At 39.3% G+C, this 20,003-nt stretch overlaps 1 protein-coding gene across 11 annotated transcripts in view; it reads left to right on the top strand.

Annotated features, from left to right (window-relative positions):
- The first annotated feature begins 2,134 nt into the window (after positions 1 to 2,134).
- The window catches only part of SIPA1L1 (signal induced proliferation associated 1 like 1), a 417,008-nt gene continuing 399,139 nt past the window's right edge, over positions 2,135 to 20,003 (top strand). For 4 of the 11 annotated variants that reach the window (XM_077122900.1, XM_077122899.1, XM_077122903.1 and 1 more), the window contains exon 1: positions 3,032 to 3,280. The gene's annotated coding sequence lies outside the window, so the exon portion shown is untranslated. Of the gene's footprint in view, positions 2,282 to 2,443; positions 2,923 to 3,031; positions 3,281 to 20,003 lie in introns of those variants that run through there. The other 7 variants (XM_077122897.1, XM_077122901.1, XM_077122895.1 and 4 more) reach the window with 5 other exon arrangements.

Here is a 20,003-nt window from a genome sequence, read left to right on the forward strand (position 1 = left end):
GCCCCTGGCTGTGAAATAGCAGTATTAGTTCTGTGGGACAATTTCTACTATGTGAAAAGGTTAGGGAAGTTATGTTTGCAATTTATGGCCAAAACCATTCCTTGAGCTACGTCAATAGTGAAGAAAGTTAATAGATTTCACTGGCACTTGGGTCAAAACAGGTGGCCCTGAAGATGTATTGTGTTGATGGACCTGGACTGGCGGCCATCCTTTAAGGGCAAAATTATATTACAAATTAAACCAGAACAAATAAGCAATAGCTGATTTATAATGTTGTGCTATACTATGAAAAATGGTCCCTTAAAACAGATCCACAGAACTGATGGTGATGTTCCATTATGTTTCTCTGTAAAAATTTGACACTACTGATACCAGTCGGTGAACTTCAACTACAGTCTCCCTTCCTTCCTTTATTTCCTCCCACTCTGTCCCTTCTTCCCTGCCCCCTTCCTTCCTTTTTATAGTTATTTGATGGGTATATGGATTGTTTGGTATGATTCTTGGTTTTAGTTAACATATTTATTAAATAACAAGGAATCACTTCAGAGTTGGTGTAAAAACAAAATATGGACAGAAGATTCAATTTGAAATTAAGGTAACATGGGTCAGTATTTTTGTTGTCTTGATAGTTGACAAGGGAAACATTAAAATCAAATTGTAAACATGTAGCTAAACTTAATGAAACTGCTATAAAATGAATCACTCACTTTTAGTCTTGATATGAGGAAAATATGTATTATTTATTGGATTTTTTTATAGGTCTAAGAGCTATAGAATTTTAAAGCTGTAAATGACCTGAACACCTGGGTTTCTATTTTAGAAATGAAGAACCAAAGAGATTTTTAAAAATTCTCAAGGAGACCCAAGGGCACAGGACTCAAAGCTTAGCTTCCTGATTTTGTTCAGTGCTTTTTTTTTTTTAAAATCACGATATCACTTAGGTTTAGGATGTAAAAATGCTCATGACATAGCAATTAGCCTTGCATGTAACCTAAAAATGTCTTCATTGCAAAGTCTTCATGTACTGTTTTAGGTTTCTAGTTCTAGGGAATTGAGTCAAATAATGGTTTCTCTATTAATGTAAAGAAGAGTGGGATCTATTTTTTTTTATTTTTTATTGAGATATAATTCACATACCACGGGATCTGTTTTTACTCAGCCATTTGAAATCTAAAATTTAACTTGTTCACCTATACCTGTTTCGTTTAGGTAGTGAGTACATACAAATTACCAAAGAAAAGTTTCTACAATTAAATGAAGAAGCAGGGAATCAGAAAATCCTTAATTGCATTTAAGAGTAGATAAAAAAGCATCAGGAATACGATACTGATCTGAGGATGCTTAATGATTTTTTGAGAAATACTGTCTCCACCCCCACCCCCATGGTGAATAGGGATTTCATGAGACAAAGGTGGAGAAGGGAAGGTTCTAACCATTGAAAAAGAGATGGTATGAACGGAAATGGGGTGGGGGGCGGTTTAATAGAATAAAAAAACGTGTCTATGGAGCAGAAATTTATATTCTGAGCCTAATTACTCTCCAGGGTAGGACAAAAGGAAAGTTTCTGAGAACACGTTTAGACTGTTGCCATTATTTATTCGATAGACATTAAGGAAATACCTACCATGTACCAAGCTTGTTAAGCCCGCTGTTTGTGTTTGTGTGTGTGTGTATGTGTGCGTAGTTGGGGCTGCGGCGGCGACTGCGGAGTCAGATTAGACGGGAAGTTTAAAATACTGGTAGAAATTTTGGGGTACAGATACGACTTTGATCTGTGGCAGAAAGCTGCGCCAGACGCTCTTTTCTACAGACGCCCCTTCGAATAGATTTTTTTAAAATCCTCCTTCCGCTTCTGGCCCCCACTTTCCCCACCATTACGACGTTAAGCAACGAAGAGGCTGAAACTGCACCCACGTTTGCTGCCTCTGCTCTTTGCTCGTCAGGAATCCAGGGCTTTGCGGTCGTCATAGCAACCAGGAGTTCCGCGGTTTCCCCACCTTCCTCCGACTTCTTCCACTTCCCCCGCCATCAGGGCAGAACTGCCGCTTCTCTCGCGAGACTTGCACGAGGTGGTGAGCAGCCCTGCGGTGATCTCACCCGAGACTTGGGAGGGAGGGAGTAAAGGAGGGGAAGGAATGGGGCGGGGAGAGGAGGGGAAGGGCGAGTGCAGCGCAACCACCGCCGGCAACTTTGTGAGCGAGTTGAGTGCGTGCATGAGCGAGTGAGCGAAAAAGTCAGTGCGGCGCCGAGTCCCCAGGAGGAGGCTCCCGGGGAGGGCCAGGTCTGGGCCCCAGAGGCCGTCCCCCCTAAGCCTCCATCCTTTCCAGCCTCCGTGACTCCCTCCCCACTACCCCCATCCATCCCCCAGTCCTCCAAGGTCTTCCGCCCCCGTCCAGAGTTACCTGTCCCCTCCCCCCGTTCCCTTCCCCCACCCTAGTCCCGGCAGCGGCCTCCCCTCTCCCCGGCGCCTACTTTGGATCTTCAGTGCTCAGCCCCGGCCTCAACTCGCTGCCCGCGTCAGCCGCCCCCTGAGCTTTTTCTCCCGGGGGAGCGGGCGGACGGGTGAGATGGGGGCCGCTGAGCCTCGTAGGCGGCACGAGCGGGGGCCCGGGCGGCCAGACAATAGTTGATGCCCAGGGAGGGGTTACCTCCCTCCCCTCACTCCTCCAGGAGCGCGGCCCCCGCCGGTAGCTCTCCAGCCTGCATTCTCCGGCCCCCTCCGAGCCAGGTTCGGGAGTTGGGCTTATTCCACTCCCCCTCTTCCCGGCCCGCCTACCCCTCCGCTCGGTGCCCGCCCCAGCCCGGCCTCGACGCCTGCCGTTCTCCGCAGAGGAGACAGCGAGCGAGGGTGCTGACCGTCTACACGGTTTCTCTTTCTCCCCAGGGAGAGCGCGCGGCTGCACCGGGAGGCCGGGCCGAGCGGTAAGTGCTGCCAGCCTTTCGGGTCCGGCCAAGGGAGCTGGGGTGCATGATTGCTGACAGTCGCCCACCCCGTTCCTGGCCGGGACTTGGGTTCAGTGCTTGGAACAGGACCTGGGAGGGCGGCTAAAGTTTTATTTCCGATTCGGTGGCTTGCTGATAGCGCAGCCCAGCCTGCGGGGGCGGGGGCAAGTCCTGGCTCCCGCGCGCGCGCGCGAACCCATCTCTGAATCCGAATCTTTACAAACTGAAGGGCAGAAGCTTCTGCGAGGGGCCGGGAGAGCCGTGACCCTGTTGGGGTGGCTGCGCCCACTTTGCTACTCTCTTCTCCACTGGGCGACCCTTCCCCTTCGGTCACCTGGTGAGCTCTGCAGACTGTGCCCAGGGGGACAGGCCGAGTGGTTTAGTCGTGGGAAAGGGATAGGAGCAGCTTAGTGCTAGAGGGTGGTTAATTTCTCTGCTCCGGGTCTAGGGGAAGTGAAATCCCGGGATGCTCTAACCTGCTCTCCTAGTAGCAAGTAAATCGCGAGAGGGCTGGGGAAGCGTGAGGGTGCTGTAAAAATAACTTTTCCTCCTTCACCCCATCTGTTTCCAGCTTCTCTTTTGACCGTGAAGGATATTTGCTAGGTTGCTAAATCGCTCCGCGGCATTTGTAGGTGGAGAAGTAATCGCGTTGAGCTGGTTGAAATTTCAGCGGGGTTCACCTTTTGGAAAAGAGACATGGGAAATGGTTCACTTTCAAGGAAGATGTTTAATCGAATTATTGGTATTTCGTTTCGAAGGAAAGCATTTGGAGATTGATGGCTCCTGGATTGCGTTGACTTTATAGATTTTGTTTTTCATGATGGATATTTTAGAGACAGCATTCGATGAAGTTCACACTGTCTGCTAAACGATTGTATTTCTTAACTGGGAGCCAATGAAGTGATGCAAATTTCAGGGTAAAAGTGTCGGCTTTCATCAGGTTCCAGGTCTATCTGGATAAACCGGGGTTGGCGTTTTCCTCAATAAAGCAAACCTTTCATGTTGAAACTCTTGACTCTGTCTTAAAGCCATTGTTTTTATACTGGTACTTTGTGGGAGTTGTGCAACTTTCTCCGGTTTTCTCATATTGAATATTCTTCTAAGGCAAATATTCTTTGAATCTTTTGGAAAATTACAAAATTAAATCCTGTAGAATCTTTCCCTGCAGCCGGTTTAGTAACCCTGTAATCCTGATTTAATGACTTTCACTTTTCCCTTTTTTGAAAGCTGCAATTAAGTCACCTTTACCAGGATGAAAACAAGCTGATGGGAGAACATAGAACAGAGGTAATAGCAGTAGGCTCAGATAAAAGGTTTAAATAAAGCAGTTTATGGCCACCGATGTGTCTTACTATTAGATATACCAGTTATTAGCTAGACATACCAGTTATTAGCTACGGTATTAAATATTAAAACGTTTTTCCCATGAAATATTAAAACAATAATTTCCATGAATTGTTTATACCAAGGCATTAGCAATTAACAATGCATTTAAAATGACCTGGGTGATGATTTGCTTATAGTTAAGCTTAAAATAAGAGATTTTGGGGGAAAGAATGGTTTTATGTAGCTGACAACTTATTTTCCTGTCATTGCATTAATGCTTAAGAAAATGATTCTTGAAGTTGTCTGTATCAGATCTACAGTTGACTGAGAACAAGTTTAGCAAGTGGCTCCATACAGTCAGTAGGTGTTGCTGTTGCTAGCTTCTCTGCAGTTCGTAGTACTGTCTGAGTTTGCAATTACAGTTCTGATGCAGTGAACTTTTTAGATCTGAAGTGCCAGGCAGTGTAGTGTTAGTTGTGACTTCATAGGATCCTGTGGCAAGGTTGACTTGACCTGTAGATAATAGTTCTGAACAATGCATTGAAATTTTTGTTGAGGTTCTTTTAACTCCGTGCTCTCCCTAGTATTTTCTGGTTTTTGCATTTACTTTTGCTTTGAATTACATTTGTCTTTTTGGTGTAACCACTCCACCTGTTTTTTTTAAACACCTTTTAATATCTTTTGAAGTCAGCGATTGGGGTTGCCTGAGATTAGTGGTTTTGTGGACTTGGTTGACTATGAGTTGAGGTACATATACACACTCCATCTTAAGTTACAACCTGAATTTTTCCATAAATGCTATTTTCTACCTCTTTAGGCTGTGAAACAGGAAAATGAGGAGAGCTGGAATGTTGTAAGAGTACAGATTTCCTAAATCTTTCCAATTTAATGGAAATCTTGTGGTGTTAATGATAAGATGATTATGAGCCTCTTATCTGTGGTCGCGGTTTTATTATTTCTGTTGGCCCACATCAATGCATGTTTGAAGTATGAATGTCCTGAAGATTTTCAGGTCACATCTTAGATTTGAGGCTTTTGGTTTCACAGACTGAATTGGACTTTTTCTGAGGAAGACAGACAGACTCATCCCCATAATATAGAATGTGATAGAGCAGACTTCTCTTTTCATTTTGGTCCTAATCACACGTGTTCAAACCTGATAATAGATTCAGAAAATCCTTTTTCCCTCAAACTTTCGTTATTTGCTAATGTTTTAAGATTTGTACTCAGTCAGCTAATATTTTATTGAGAGCTTCTACCTGGAAGGCATGCCACAGGGTACTTTGATGATGGTGGATGAAAATGTGTTCTTGGCCCCCAAGAATTTATACTCCAGTGGACCATTTGTGGTTTCCTGGTTTGGTGTTTTGACACGCTGATAACCCCCGTAAAATAGTAACCCCCATAAAAGTTTTGCATAGTAGGCAATTATTTTTGAATTTTCAATTATTCAAAATTGGTGACATAGTGGAGCCCAGTATTAGTCCTCAGAAGGTCTAGGTTTCAAATATCTGCTCTGCCTTTTTTTCCTGCTGTGAAATCTTGAAAAATAATTGAACTTAGTTCTGAGCGTCACTGTCTTTTTCTATAAAAACGGGCACAACACTTTCCTTATAACTTTGCTGCAAAAAAATGAGAATATATGTATGAAAGTATGTTATAAACCATAAAATCTTAATTGTATTTGCATTTTCTTGTTTCCTCATGAACAAATTGACTATTAGAGCTCAAAAGGATTTTTTAGCCTAAATTTTCTGGCCTATGTTCCTCATTTTACAGATGAGGAGACTGAGGCCCATGAAATCCAGGTGACTTTCAAAGTTTGTAGAACTAGATTGTAATCAAGAAGCAATTAGAAGGCAGGTTTCCAGATTTAACTGTGTTCACTTGTTTCCTGTCATATGTTTTTTTTCCCTTAGTCTATTATGTTAAAATTTGTTTACTACTTTTTTCCCCCTTAAGTGTTAAGTGTTTACTAAATGACTAAATGAGAAGAGGCAACCTACGTTAAAGTTGAAAAGCTATGAAAATGTTATAAATAAAGTGTTTGGTAACCAAACTTTGCAGTAACTCAGACTACAAAGTTATGGACAAGAAAGTTATGAGTTAAAGTTTCTAAATGGTAGGCTATGTAGGCTTTAAAAAAAAATAAGTTTTTGAAGGAATCTTTCTTAACTCAGCATAAGGTACTTGCATTCATTTCATTTGTAGAAAAGCAAAACCTATTATATTCTAGTGTGCCTTTGTCTTTCCTTCTTAAACTCAGTTTCCATTTGTAAAAGAAAAGAAAATGGTTACTCTTCCTTATTTCTGGAACAATAGCAATTTTTAGATCTTTTTCCTAAGCTACATGTAAGGTTAACCAACTTTGGTCAAGTAGAGGGATGATTGACAATAAAACAGGAAAATGTTGTAGGAGATTCCTGTTGAAAATATGACTGATAGTACCACCCTGAGTCAGGAAAAGAGAAAGATCCCTTTAGGTGAGGGACTCTCCCTTTTATGGGAAGGATTTTAAGCCTTGAGATATTCCTTCAGTGCCCACATAAAAGTTTGTCTTGTTCCAAATACAGTTCTATGTGAAATACAGGTGTTCCATTATCACTTGACATTGACATTCCAGAAATAGACATTCCAAATAAGTCAGCTGTATTTCTACTTATTTGGCATGGAAAATAAGATGGCCTTAGTGGATTTCTGCTTGTAGTTTTCTTTTTTTTTTCCCTGCTAATTAAACAAACAGCTCCACACTTCTATGGCCCTTTGTTTTTCAAAGGTTATATATAAATTAAGTATTCTGTAGGTAATAGCTTTATAATTACACTTATTTATTCTTTTGGTGGACTTTAATGAGCTCTGGAGTGAATCACAGAAGCATGGAAAAGATGCATTTTGCATCTCTTAATACATGATTTGAGTGAGGGATGTAACATAACTGTGTTTGGGTAAGAAAAACCATCAGGCTATATCCTTTGAGGGTGGGGAAACTTTGCCAGTCCACATCTATTTTCTCTTTTTATTCTGGCCTTGAAAGAGTAAAGTAACCCCAGTTACAAAGAGAATATGAGTGTTTACTTGAAGATTTAGAGAATGACATCGAATTAGTGTGGAGGAAGGTTAGGGGCTTATTTAAAAAGCTGGGCTTATTAAGCACCATAAGGTGGATGGATGTTCCACAAGGTGCGGTGAAGCCATTTCTCTGCCTCTGGAAGTCGGGGACTAGAATTTCCAGCCCTTCGATTTCTAATTTGTTACTTGTCATGTTGCACTGTAATTAGGATTGTAGCATGCCTAACTGTTAAATTGTGGGAAACAGGCAATTACATAATGTCAGAGTTCCCTTTTCCCATTTCAGAAGAGGCAGGAGGGATTCTTGTGGGATGTTTGAATGTTGTTGGAGAATTTCAGCTTGGGGAGGGAGAGTTGCTGAGTTGTACAAACACACAGTCACTCTCAGCAGTCCAGCTGCAGACTTCATTGGATTTCTTTCTTTTCTCCCCAGACAAGGTTTAGGTTAAATGAATTTTACAGCCTTGAAAGTTTATTTTGGTTATTTCTCTTCTCTCTCCCAGAAACAAAGCCTTTACCAAAGCAATTAACAGGTATAATCACTGATTGATTTTTGCAGTTTACTGTCTTGTTTCCTTTTATAATGACTTCTGAATTGCTCAGAAGAAAGCTACTGAGAAATACGAGGTAAAGGGCCTTATGGTAAATAATGTTCCAATAAACAAGACTTTTACTGTGGTGACCAGTATATTTTACTTTGGACCATATATTGTCTTTCTCTATTTAATTTTCTTCATATTCTAATTATTTCTCTAGATTGGAATTCTAGTTTGATATACAGTTTGATATACTGTGAGCCCCTTGCAATGTTCCTTAATAGGCTCTAGATCCTAGAACTGATGGCCATTTTTTAAACATTTTTTTATTGTGAAATATAACATATATACAAAAAAGCAATAAATTTCAAAGTATATTATAATAAGTAGTTATATAACAGTTTTCAGAGTTTGGTATGGGTTACAGTTTCATAATTTCAGGTTTTCCCTTCTAGCTGCTCTAAGATCATGGAGACTAAAAAGAAATAGCAATATAACAATTCAGTAGTTATATTCATTTGTTTAAATCCTATCTTCTCTGATAACTCCTCCTTCTCCTTTGATCCTTTTCAAAGAATATTTGAGTTATGCCCATTCTGACTTTTTTCCATGTTGAAAAGTGGTGTCAACAGTATGGGATGGGGGATGAAACTGGTTGATGTTCTTGGAGAGACTGGCCCTTCTGGGTTTTAGGACTTCTCTGGCCTAGGAACCATCTGTAGGTTATAGGTTTCTGAGAAGTAAACTTACTGCAAGAAACTTGTGTAGGATCTCAGATAGAACCCTTGGTGTTCTTTGGTGTTAACAGAAATGATGTTGGTTGGGGTTTGGCCAACTGTGGCAATTAGAAGTATCTAGCTGAAGCTTTCATAAGTGTAGTCTCTTGATTCTGTTTGAACTCTTTCAGCCACTGATACCTTATTTTGTTGCATTTCTTTTCCCCTTTTTGGTCAGGAAGGCATTGTTGATCTCACAGTGACAGCACTGGGTTCATCATTGGGAGTCCTGTCCCACATTGCCAGCGAGACTCACACCCCCTGAAACGTCCTGTTTCATGTAGTGGGCAGTATAATGATTTTACTTGCAGAGTTGGGCTTCGACAGAGAGAGAGATTGGCCATTTGTTTTTACAGGTTTCTTTTCAGTTCTTGGTGCTCCCAATCAGATAAGCAGCGGGTGAACTGAACTGTAGTGTCCCATGACCTCAAGAATAGAGTCTATTCCATTAGCAGGTGCCTATAAAATATATAACGATAGATTAACAAGTTCTAAAATTTTCACCACATTTGACTAATTTTTACTGCTTTTTTCACCTGTATGTATCTAGGAAAAAAGTAGGAAGAAAGCCTGTATTTTCTCATAGTTTTGTAGGAAGCACAGGGTTGTGTTTTTGTCCAAACCATCTGCCTGCGGTTCAAACTCAAAAACACCTGTTCTTACCATAGAATTGAGGATTAGTATGTAGTTGATTTAACTCATTTCTCTTCTTTGGTCATGTTTCTCTATACTTTACCAGAATCTCACTTCTCAGTAACTGGTATCTGATGTGTAAAGAGAATGTGCCATGTATAGAACAAGGTGGAGTTTGGCTCCTGGCTCAGAATGTGCTCTTGGAAAACCTGTTAGGAGGCCTTACCCCAGCTGAGAGTAAATGTGGTTCTAAACAGTTGTTTTTTTCAGTCTGAGAGATGCCTGTGATTCTTCAAAGAGTCTCAGTGTTATTTTATATTATTTAAAAAATTAGGATCTTTGTGCTGATTCTTTATAATAGGGAATGCGGTATAATAATTGTATACCAAAATAATGTTTCAGTGAATAAATTATAGGTTATGGAGAGCTATAGAAGTCATAGAAAAAGTTTATTTAAAAAAGAAAATCCAAAATCCAAAGGACTGTACTACAACACAAATAGTGAACCCTAAGGTCAACCAAGGACTATAATAAATAGTTCAGTTGTAAAAATGTTCTTTCATCAATTGTAGCAAATATGCCACACTAATGCAAGATGTTAGTAATGGGTGGTATGCGGGAACTCTGTATTTTATGTGTGATTTTTCTGTAAACCTACAGCATCTCTAATTAAAAAGAGAATTCTGAATCCAAAGTTAGTTTAAAAACAAAGTTCAAGGACTTAGTCTATTTGCTTTTGGTTAGAGTATTCTGAAGGCCGTGGTAGGCATTTTCTAGGTGGTACTGATTCTTTATAATAGGGTTGGGAAGTGTGTGTGTTTGGGGTAACAGTGAGGGTTTAGGTAGAGAGTAAGAGAATCACAGTGATCTCTGGGACTTTTTTCCTAAGGAGCATGGATGATTTAACGAAGCTCAGTATTGATTCTGTAATGCTTCTGCCCCACCCAGTTGAGAACTCAGTGGCTGAGAATTAGGGAGGTAGGTAGTGGACTTAAACCGGAAAGCAGCTGATTGGTGATTGTAGAAACTTCATTTTGGACAGGTGAAAAGGAAAGCCCATTGATTAAAACTGCATAACTTGGAAGAAATCTGGAAATGACTGTCAACAGCTAAAAGGGTCAGAATGCTAAGACTGACTCCTGCAAGTAGAGGTAGAAGATTAAGTTCAATTTGGTAATTGTATGTCGGCATTTGGTTTTAAATAAAGTTGTTCTAGGTTTTGAGTAATACAAAAGTGACATAAACTAGTTCAAAGAACTTTTCATTTTTTTTGAGGGAACTAGATACAATTAAAGAATGGGGCAAGATGATTTAAATAGCGAAGTGTATGTGAGGCTATCAGTTGCCATCCAGTGACCTGAGAGCTGTGTGCCTCCCGCTTCCTAGTTTACAAAGTGCTTTCACAAATATTGAGTCCAGTGGCTTGGGAATGCTTCAAGAAGGTGATGGAACTTGATCTTGAAGACTGGGTGTATTGTCAGTGGTACCCCAAATCATCTCTGTCATTTGTATTAGATTGCATTACAGTACAATAAGGAGGTCTTTAAGGGAAGCCTCTAACAGTAATGTCAAGGTTTTCAGTGAGAATGGTTATTATAAGAACTGTTACTTCTGATATTTTTTTTCTTTGACACGGTATTATGTTTCCTAGTCCAGCCCAGCGGTTTCTGCTTTTCCATATATACTGTTTGAATAGGAGTGGGCTAATAGTTGTAGGGAGAAGCCCTAGCCATGGTACTGTTTTATTTTCTAGAATGCATAAAGAACAGAAAATTAACCTGATTGGACTGTATGGGAGATTGAAGCCAAAACAACAGATTAAGTGGCAGCCTTAGTAAGGCTACTTCAATTGTATTTTGCCACCTAATAAAACTATGCGGGTAATTTTGGTTGGGTATTTTACTTGAGGGGTTTTTTTTTTTTTTTTTTGAAGAACCTTTAGGTAGAAATTCCATGGGCGAAAAATGTGGTATGTTTGCATATAAGAGGACTGCAGTAAAGATTTGTCTGTAGAGATAGGTCTCTAAGGAGTAACTCATTTATTCTGCACGTATTTGAGTCCCACTAAATGCTGGGGAATGGCGGGTACTTTATGTGAACAAGAGATACATGTTTCCTGCTTTCATGTACATGTGGTCATTTTTGGTGTCCCAGTTCTCTCATATGGTTAGGTTTTTCTTTTTATCAGAGGTTATCTGTGTTATTTCTGATGCACAGTGATTGCTTTGAAGTTCTAAACAGTTGTCTGTTATGAAAATAATCCTATTCTAAATATTCTTTATGTAGAGGAAGCAAAGAACACAAGACAATTTTCTTTTTCGGTTTCCAAGGAGATACATCTTGGTGAGATTTATTTTCTCAAGTGCTTTTCTAAGAGAACTAAAGGAAAATGGCTTTAATGAATTTTGGTGAGGTTTTCCTGAGGACCCAGATAAGGTATTCAAATCTTAGTTTTCTCTACTTCCATACCTATTTCAAAAGAGGGTCAGAGTGAGAATCTAGAAACCTAGTCATGGCTAATCCTAGATTTTGCCATTAGTTGTAGGCTCTTGGAAGAATCTTGTAACCTTTCTGTATCTTTATCTTTGTTTGATTCATTCACTCATTTTTTCCTTTACTTATTTAACAAAATTTTATTGTTCACCCTTTATATACCAAGTAATCTCATCATATGTAAAAGGTAGAAGGTTGAGAGTTAAACTAAATTTCCTTTGGAGACTAGTGTTAAAATTCTATGCTTTTATTGTGATTTAGTCAGGTTTAAGGGTTTTTTGCAGATATTAGAACTGAAGAAAGAGGTTTATAGTTTTTATTTCTAACTCAAACATTTTGTTGAGAAAATTCTGTAATGGTGGATATTTTAGCTTTAGTTTCACTCCAGTCTGAAAGCAATCAGCCTTTATGCTCAACTCTGAGAGTCTTTCTTTGTAATTTTGGTAATAGACAATTCTAAATCTGACCTTTCTCCTGTTGCTTGCAGCGTCCTAGAAATTTAATTTCTGTTTCAGGTGATTGGTGTAGTGTCAGGGTGGGAGATTTAGAAATGCTTGTCAGCCTTTCTTCTTGTGTTTGTTTCTGAATTTTTTAAAGCTCTGGGCACTTATGTGTGGTCTAGTCTTGAGATATGGTGACATACCACTGAATGCAGAAGAGTTGCACTGAAAATGTGAGTACCAGTACACAGAGAAGTAAGCTGGCATCTCCCCATGCTGCTGAATATTCAGAGCACCTAGCATACGTTTCGAAGCGTTATAAAATGATATTTTAATTTTAATTTGTTAGAAATTCAGCCTACTATAGAGTATATGTTATAAGATTCATTTATGCAAAGTAAAGTTAAAGAATTTCTTCCCATGTGGATTGTTGGCTGTTGAAAATCTGGGTTCATTATTATTAGAGAACACTGAGAGAATTATTCTAGTGCTGCCTGCATTCTGTAGTATTTGTGTGTCTTTGGCCATTCTTTTTTCATTTACTTATCAGCACTATTCATTGAGTACCTTCTAGATGACAGGTACTGTTCTCACCCCAGGGATACAGCAATACACAATGCTGAGTGAGATGGAAAGCCACCTGGGGGATTTGGGCAAAGGGTTTTGATCCGATATATTTTTAAAGGACCACACTGTGCTGGGTTGAGAATGAAGGGACGCAAAGGTGAAAATAGGGAGCTCTGTAAGGGGGTTCTTACAGTAGTCTAGGTGAGATATAATTATAGCAGCATTGGAGGTGATGAGAAATAGCCAGATTCTGGGCATATTTCAGTGGGTTAATGTGATTCACTTGTGGGTGAGATGTGTGGATTGAAAGAAAGAGTGGAGTTCAGGATGATGCCAAGATTTTTGGCCTGAGCAACTGGAATATTGGAGATGCCTGTTTTGGTTTGCTAAAGCTGACAAAATGCAGTGTACTAGGGATGGACTGACTTTTAACAATGGATTTATTAGCTAACAAGTTTGCAATTCTAAGGCTGTGAAAATGTCCAAATTAAGGCATCAGCAGGGCAATATCTCCTCTGAAGACCAGTTACCTGTGAGCTTGGACTCTTGTCGCATGGAAGGCACATGGCGATGTCTCTGGTCCTTCTCTCTCAAGTTCTGTTGTTTTCAGCTTCTGCCTTCAGAGGCTTCCTCTCTCAGCTTCTGTGGGTGTGTCCTTGCCTTTTACCTTCTCTGGGTCTTTTTCTGTAAGCTTCTCTGGGTTTTCTGTGTCCTTTATCCTCCTACAAAAGGACCCAGTAAGAGAATTAAGACCCACCTTGAATGGGGTGGGTCAGATCTCAGTTGAAATAACCTCATCAAAAGGTCCTACCACAGGAATGGATTAAAAGGACATGACCTTTTTTGTGGTGCATACAACCTCCAAACTGCCACAGTGCCATTTGTTGACATAGTGAAGACTGGACGAACAGGTTTGGGTGGGGAATTTAGAGTTGGTTTGTACATGTTAAATATGCGATACCAGTAGACAAGCAGGTGTAGGAAGCTAGACAAGTTTATCAATCTTTGTGAGCTTCAGTTTTCTCTTCTGTGAAATGGGGATAGTATCTGCCCTTGTCAGAATCTTGGGGTCAAATGAGAAAATCAAAGTTAAAGCTTCTAAAACTATGTCCTTTAGTAGTGTTATTGTTTCTGGCCAATAAACTGATTACCATTGTAGGTACTTTGTGGTCTCTTTTGAACTACATTTCTAGAACGTGTCATGGAAAGTTGATATTTGCCCTCCAAAGGGTGATTTCTTTCTGAGTGGGTAGATAAGCTTTCTGTCTGATCCATCCTGTGATTCTTGGGCAAATTCAGGGAGAACTCAGTGTTTTGGTCCCCTCTCATGGGTGTCTGATGGCTTCGTTTGGTTTAGAGGTTCTGGAACCACTACATGGAACTATGATACCAGACTAGTCATCTAATAAAAATAACCTCAAGTCAAAGTAATTTTATTAAGGTAGAAGGATGGTTAAATAGGGAAAAAAGTCTATTTCCTTTTAATTTTAGGTTCCCCATAACTTAGGTCGGTTAACAGATCAAATAGGCCAAATTTATTAGCTACGCTATATTATCTCAATTTAGAATATTATATATATAGTCTCTGGATTTTTGATTACATAAACATTTTTTATAGGCAGGTTAAATGTGTATTTGAACCTACTGAATTAACATTTATTTAAGATCCAACTTAAAATGTTGAGGGCATCAGTCTTAAAATATTTTGATCAGTGGCATTTTTAATGCATTAAATGTCTTTTGTTTGAGGTAGAAGTAAATAGTTTTATCTCTGAAATGTGGCATTTGCTCTTATAAATTTATACCTTCCAATAGTTGAGATATTGCTTTTGGAACATCTTCAGTGAAGAGATGTGATGATGTTCTTGGCTTTTCTAATTCATAAGGCATTTTTGTTTCAGTTTGCTAAAGCTGCTGGAATGTAATATACTAGAAATGGATTGGCTTTTACAGAGGGGATTTATTAGATTACAAATTTACAGTTCTGAATCTGTGAAAATGTCCAAATTGAGGCATCCAGAGAAAAATACCTTGACTTTGAAGAAAGGCCACCAACATCTGGAACAACTATTTTATTTGGGTAGGCACGTGACTGGCAGCTACTTGTTCTTGCTCCCGGTTCGTTGCTCTCAGTTTCTGATTCCAGTGGCTTTCTCTCTGAGTGTCTGTGGGTCCTCACTTAGCTTCTCCAGGGCAAACTCTGTTTCTTCTCTGAGCTTAGCATCTCCAAATGTCTGAGTCTTAGTTTCATCTCCCTGCTCTCTTTGTAGGCTCTGAGCTCTCTTTAAGCTTTCTACCTTTTATTGTCTTCATAGATCCTTTTAGTAAATCCTTTTACTAAAGGATTAAGACCCACCTTGAGTGGTCCGTGGAATTGAGTCTCCATGGAAACAACTCAATCAGAAGGTCCTTCCAAAACAATAGGCCTGCCTCCACAAGAGTGGATTAGAAGAACATTGCTTTTCTGAGGTACATAACAGTTTCAAATCAGCACAGTTTTTAGCTGAAATACTACTTTACTGCCCACTCAGTTTTGTCATCAATCAGTATGGCTTGATTGGGCATTGGCTGGCTGTGCCCATTGCAGGTGATATGATATACAAAGAGAAGATTTATAAAGAGAAGGCACCCTTTGAGGGCCTGATACATGTAGTGAATTATAACTACATATTATAACTACAGCAATTATACATAACTGTTGATGGGTAACTGACAACTGTTGGTAGCATTAAGTATGTATTCAAGGAGGGTAAGTATGAGGGCAGCAGGAACTATGTTTTAGGTAGGTATTGTGGAGGCAGAATTATTTTGGTTAAGTCTCTAGTATCTTGCAACAAGGGGGTGTCTCGATATGCTAGGATTTTTATAAGGTTCTCAAATTTTTAAAAAAGCTTTACCCATTTTGTCCAGTAATTGTTAAGTTACATGATATTTTACTTTTCACTGAATTGACTTACTATATAGCATTTTATTTCAGCTTTTAAGGCAGACCTATAAGTATCTATTATTATATTAATATAATTGTGGGGAAAACCACCTTTGTCTTTCTTTTTGACATACATATTGGAAAATTTGGATCAATTGTAAGAAATAATTTAAAAGGACCTATATATTTAAATCACTATTTTCTCCATGTTTACTTTTTTTCCCTCTTAGAATGAATATAATTTACTTGAATCTTTCTAAAATATCTTTAACATTCCCAAATCACCTAATGGCTGTTTATTTGAACTAGGTCATTTTTACTAGGGGAGATAATCTCCAACAAGTTGCAGTAGTGTTAAGTTTTTTGTTTTTTGCTCTTTATAACCACTTTATTGACATGTCATTCACGTATACTACAGTGCACCCATGTGAAGTGTACAATTCAGTGGTTTTTTGTATATTCATATATGATGTGCAAATGTCATCTTTTTTAGAACATTTTCGTTTAAACTCCCCATTTTCCCTCATCCCCTCTCACTGTATTCCCTCCCCCCCACCCCGATTGGACCACCAGTCTACCTTCTGTCTAGATTTGGCTCTTGTGGACATTTTATATACATGAAATTATACAATTCCCCTGTGACTGACTTCTTTCAGTTAGTATAATGTTTTCAAGGTTCATCCATGTGGTAACATGTATCAGTGTATCATTTCTTTTTATTTCCCAATAATATTCCATTTTGTAGACATACCACATTTTATTTATTGATAATCAGTTGCAGTTGATGGACATTTTTGTTTCTACTTTTTGACTATTACAAATAATCCTTCTGTAAACGTTTGTGTACAAGTTTTTATGTGGACCTATTTTCATTTTTCTTGGATATATATCTGGGGGTGAAATTGCTGGTTCACATGGCAAACCCTTTGTTTAATTGAGGAACTGCCAAAATTTTCCACAGTGGCTGTGCCATTTTACATTCCCACTAGCAATTAATGATTTCTGATTTCTCCGCATCCTCACAAACACTTGTCCACCATTTTGACTGTAGTCATCCTAATGGGTGTAAAAGTAGGATCTCATTATGGTTTTGGTTTGCATTTCCCTAATGGTTAATGATGTTGAACATCTTTTTATGTGCTTATCGGTCATTTGTATATCTTCTTTGGAGAACGTCTTTTCATATCCTTTGCCAATTTTTTAACCGTGTTGTCAGTTTATTATTGACTTGTGAGAGTTTTTAATATCTTCTAGATAGAAGTCCCGTATCTGATATCTGATTTGCAGATCTTCCCCCCCGCCATTCCTTAGATTTGTCTTTTCACTTTCTTTAGGTGTCCTTTAAGCTCAAAGATTTTTAATTTTGATGCTGTCCAGTTTATCTTGTTTTTCTTGTGTTGTTTGTACTTTTGGTACCATATCTAACTCCTGAGTTTTTTTTGTTTTTTTTTTAAACTGCTTTCAGGCAGGTGAAATTGTTGTTTGAATAGACTGGATTGTGAAATTTGAAAAACTAGAATGATGTGCATCTTTTTTGGTTTGGATTTGGTTTGCAAATCCAAGTGGAGATTCTCTGCTTGGAGCAGCTGTATCAAAGCACATTTCCTTTTTTTCAAGCACTTTAACATTGGTGGTAATGTTACATATTTCAGATTTTAAACCAGATGTTCCCTGTGTGCTGACACTAACTTCATCATTTGCTGGGACTACAGAAAATAGCGAAACTACCAGCTACCATGTGTGTTTGTGGATCAGGGAGGGAACTTTGAAGGTTCCATAAACAAAATAAAACCACCCTGGTACTAATCCACAGATGCACTCAGTGCACGCGATTGCACGTTGCCTTGCCTTCCTTGCCTATGTATCACCCTGCTTTGCTTCTTCCTTCAATTGTTGATCTTCCTTTTCTTCCAGCGCTTAGATATCATCTCTCGTTCTTCCCTTTTACCTTTGGACTGATTGATAACTAAGCCTTCCCTTTTTTTCCCCCTTGAATTCTCATTTTTAGTGTTAACTCTTTGATTGCCACCATCTTAGAACAGACCCTTGACCTTTTATATCTAAGCGGCTATAATAGTTTCTGTTCTAACCGCCTTGGCTCCTACTACCTCCAGCCTCCAGTTTCATGCCCAGTTATTCTTTCCAAGGTACCACTTCTGTATATGTGCAAGTCTCAGGGAACAAAAGTGTTTCTTGTACCTTGCCATATCAAGCTTGTACTCTTCTTCTTGCTGTTATGATTTCTTCCTGTTTATCTGATTTCTTCAGTCTGTCTCTGCCTTCATATGTTGGATTCTGCTCTCTCCTTTTCCCAACTATTCCGATTTCCTTTGAGCCTTTGTTTTTTTCAATTTTAGTTCTATTCAATTAAAAAAATGTGCAAAATCTGCTAAGTTCCTCATCCATAGGTAATCTCTCTTGTTCAGTTTCCTGCATACTGTGTTCCTCATCAGTATCTTGTCTCCCTTATTCGCTTTGATCCAATATTGCCCCTTGAATTCTAGTTTTTTGTTGTTGTTGTTGTCTTTCTCATCCTTCAAGACTATTTCTTTCATTGATTTCTTTCAGGTTATTATAACACCCTGATTTATCTCTTCTCTGAAATGCTGTTGTACTGTGTTGTATACTTACAACGTGTAGCATTTAATAATTAAAGCCAAGTTTATCAAGGATGTTAGCCTAAAGGAGACTCAGGCGAAGTCATCCCTTGTCACCAGAGTCCCAAGTTTCCTTTGGAAGGAGAAGCAATTACCTTTGTATTCTTAGTCTTTACAGGGTAGAATACAATGAGTAGAGTAAATACATATATTAGAGTGAGTTTCAGAAAGGGCTATCTAGTAGAACTGGTGAGAATGGGATAGGTTGCATTTCCCATCCTTGGAGGTTTTCATGCATAGGCTAGATCCTTTTTGGATGAGGTCACTGTAAAGGACTTTCATACAATTCCTGAGGGCCCAACTAGATTAGTGGTTCTCAGTCTCTGTGGAAATCAGAATCGTATAGATTCTTGATCTCCAACTTGGAGGTTCTGATTGAGCAGTCTGCAAAGCCAGGCTTAGAAACTTTGAGCCAGATGACACTTTTAGTGTTGTGATAGCCCATGAATGTCTCATTTGTTTAACACATTTTTATTGAGTGCTTGTGTTGTGTGACAATGTGAAGTTTTGGGCTTTGTTGTTGTTGTTTTGCATGGGCAGGCACCAGGAATCGAACCCAGCTCTCCAGCATGGCAGGTGAGAACCCGCCCTGGGCTTTGTTTTAATAGGACATGGAATCAAAAGGGAAACATAGACAGATAGGTTAACCATGTGATTTCTCCTCAGGTAGATGAGGACAAGGACAGTTTCTCATTTTAGATTTTTCTTTATGTACCTCAGAGAGGTGGGCACAATGACATTCATTCTTGGATGCTAAAGCAATGAACTTGCTGTTTACTCATTTATTCCATGTTGTAGGACTTGCTGCTGTGAACTTTATCCATTTGGCTTCATATAACTTAATTTCTTATTTGAAAAGGAGCCACTCAGTGTTTGATTGCTGCATTGTAGGTTCAGGTTGTGATTTTGTTTTTTCCTAGCAACAAAATTAACATTGACTACCATTTATTGAGTACCCAATGTGCCAGGCACTTTGGGTCACATTACTGCTAACCTTTATAATAAGTCTGCAAGGTAGATGTTGGAACTCAAAGTGGGAGCTGTGTTGTTCCTGATAAATACTTTCTTATTGAAGCACTACTGAGGTGAGGAATTGTTGGCTACAGTCATGATTTGGCTAGGTGCAAAGAGCTTATTTTATTGTTGGGAATTCCAGAAATCCTGTCTGCTCCTAACAGGGTAGCTATGACCACCACCCTATTAGTTAAACTTGTACTTTGTTTTAAATGTGGCACCATGCTGATGACCAAGGTATCTGCCCATTTCTCCATGTGAATGGCTGGTCTTGCTGGTATAATTTTTTTTGTTTTTAGAGGAAGATGAGGAGGGGAGAAGGGAGCGAGGGGGACGGCGGGGGAGGGAGGGGTCGGGAGGAACGGGGAGCGGGAAAGATCCTCCGGGCCACCGGCATTGGTGTAATTTTTGAATGTGGTATGTAGATTTTCATTCATCAATGTCATGCCACAGTGGAGACTTAGTGACAGATTTTTTTTGTTTTTTTTTTTTAATTTTCAGTGATTTTAAAAAATTTTCTAGATGTCCCAGATCTGGCATGTGACCCATGTGGAGGTTTCTTTTTCTGTCTCTGTGATGGGATGTTGGCCTGGCAAGGTGATTTTCACCATTGCTTACTTTTA

Source organism: Tamandua tetradactyla, chromosome 12 (genome assembly GCF_023851605.1).
Source record: "Tamandua tetradactyla isolate mTamTet1 chromosome 12, mTamTet1.pri, whole genome shotgun sequence".
Classification (NCBI taxonomy): domain Eukaryota; kingdom Metazoa; phylum Chordata; class Mammalia; order Pilosa; family Myrmecophagidae; genus Tamandua; species Tamandua tetradactyla.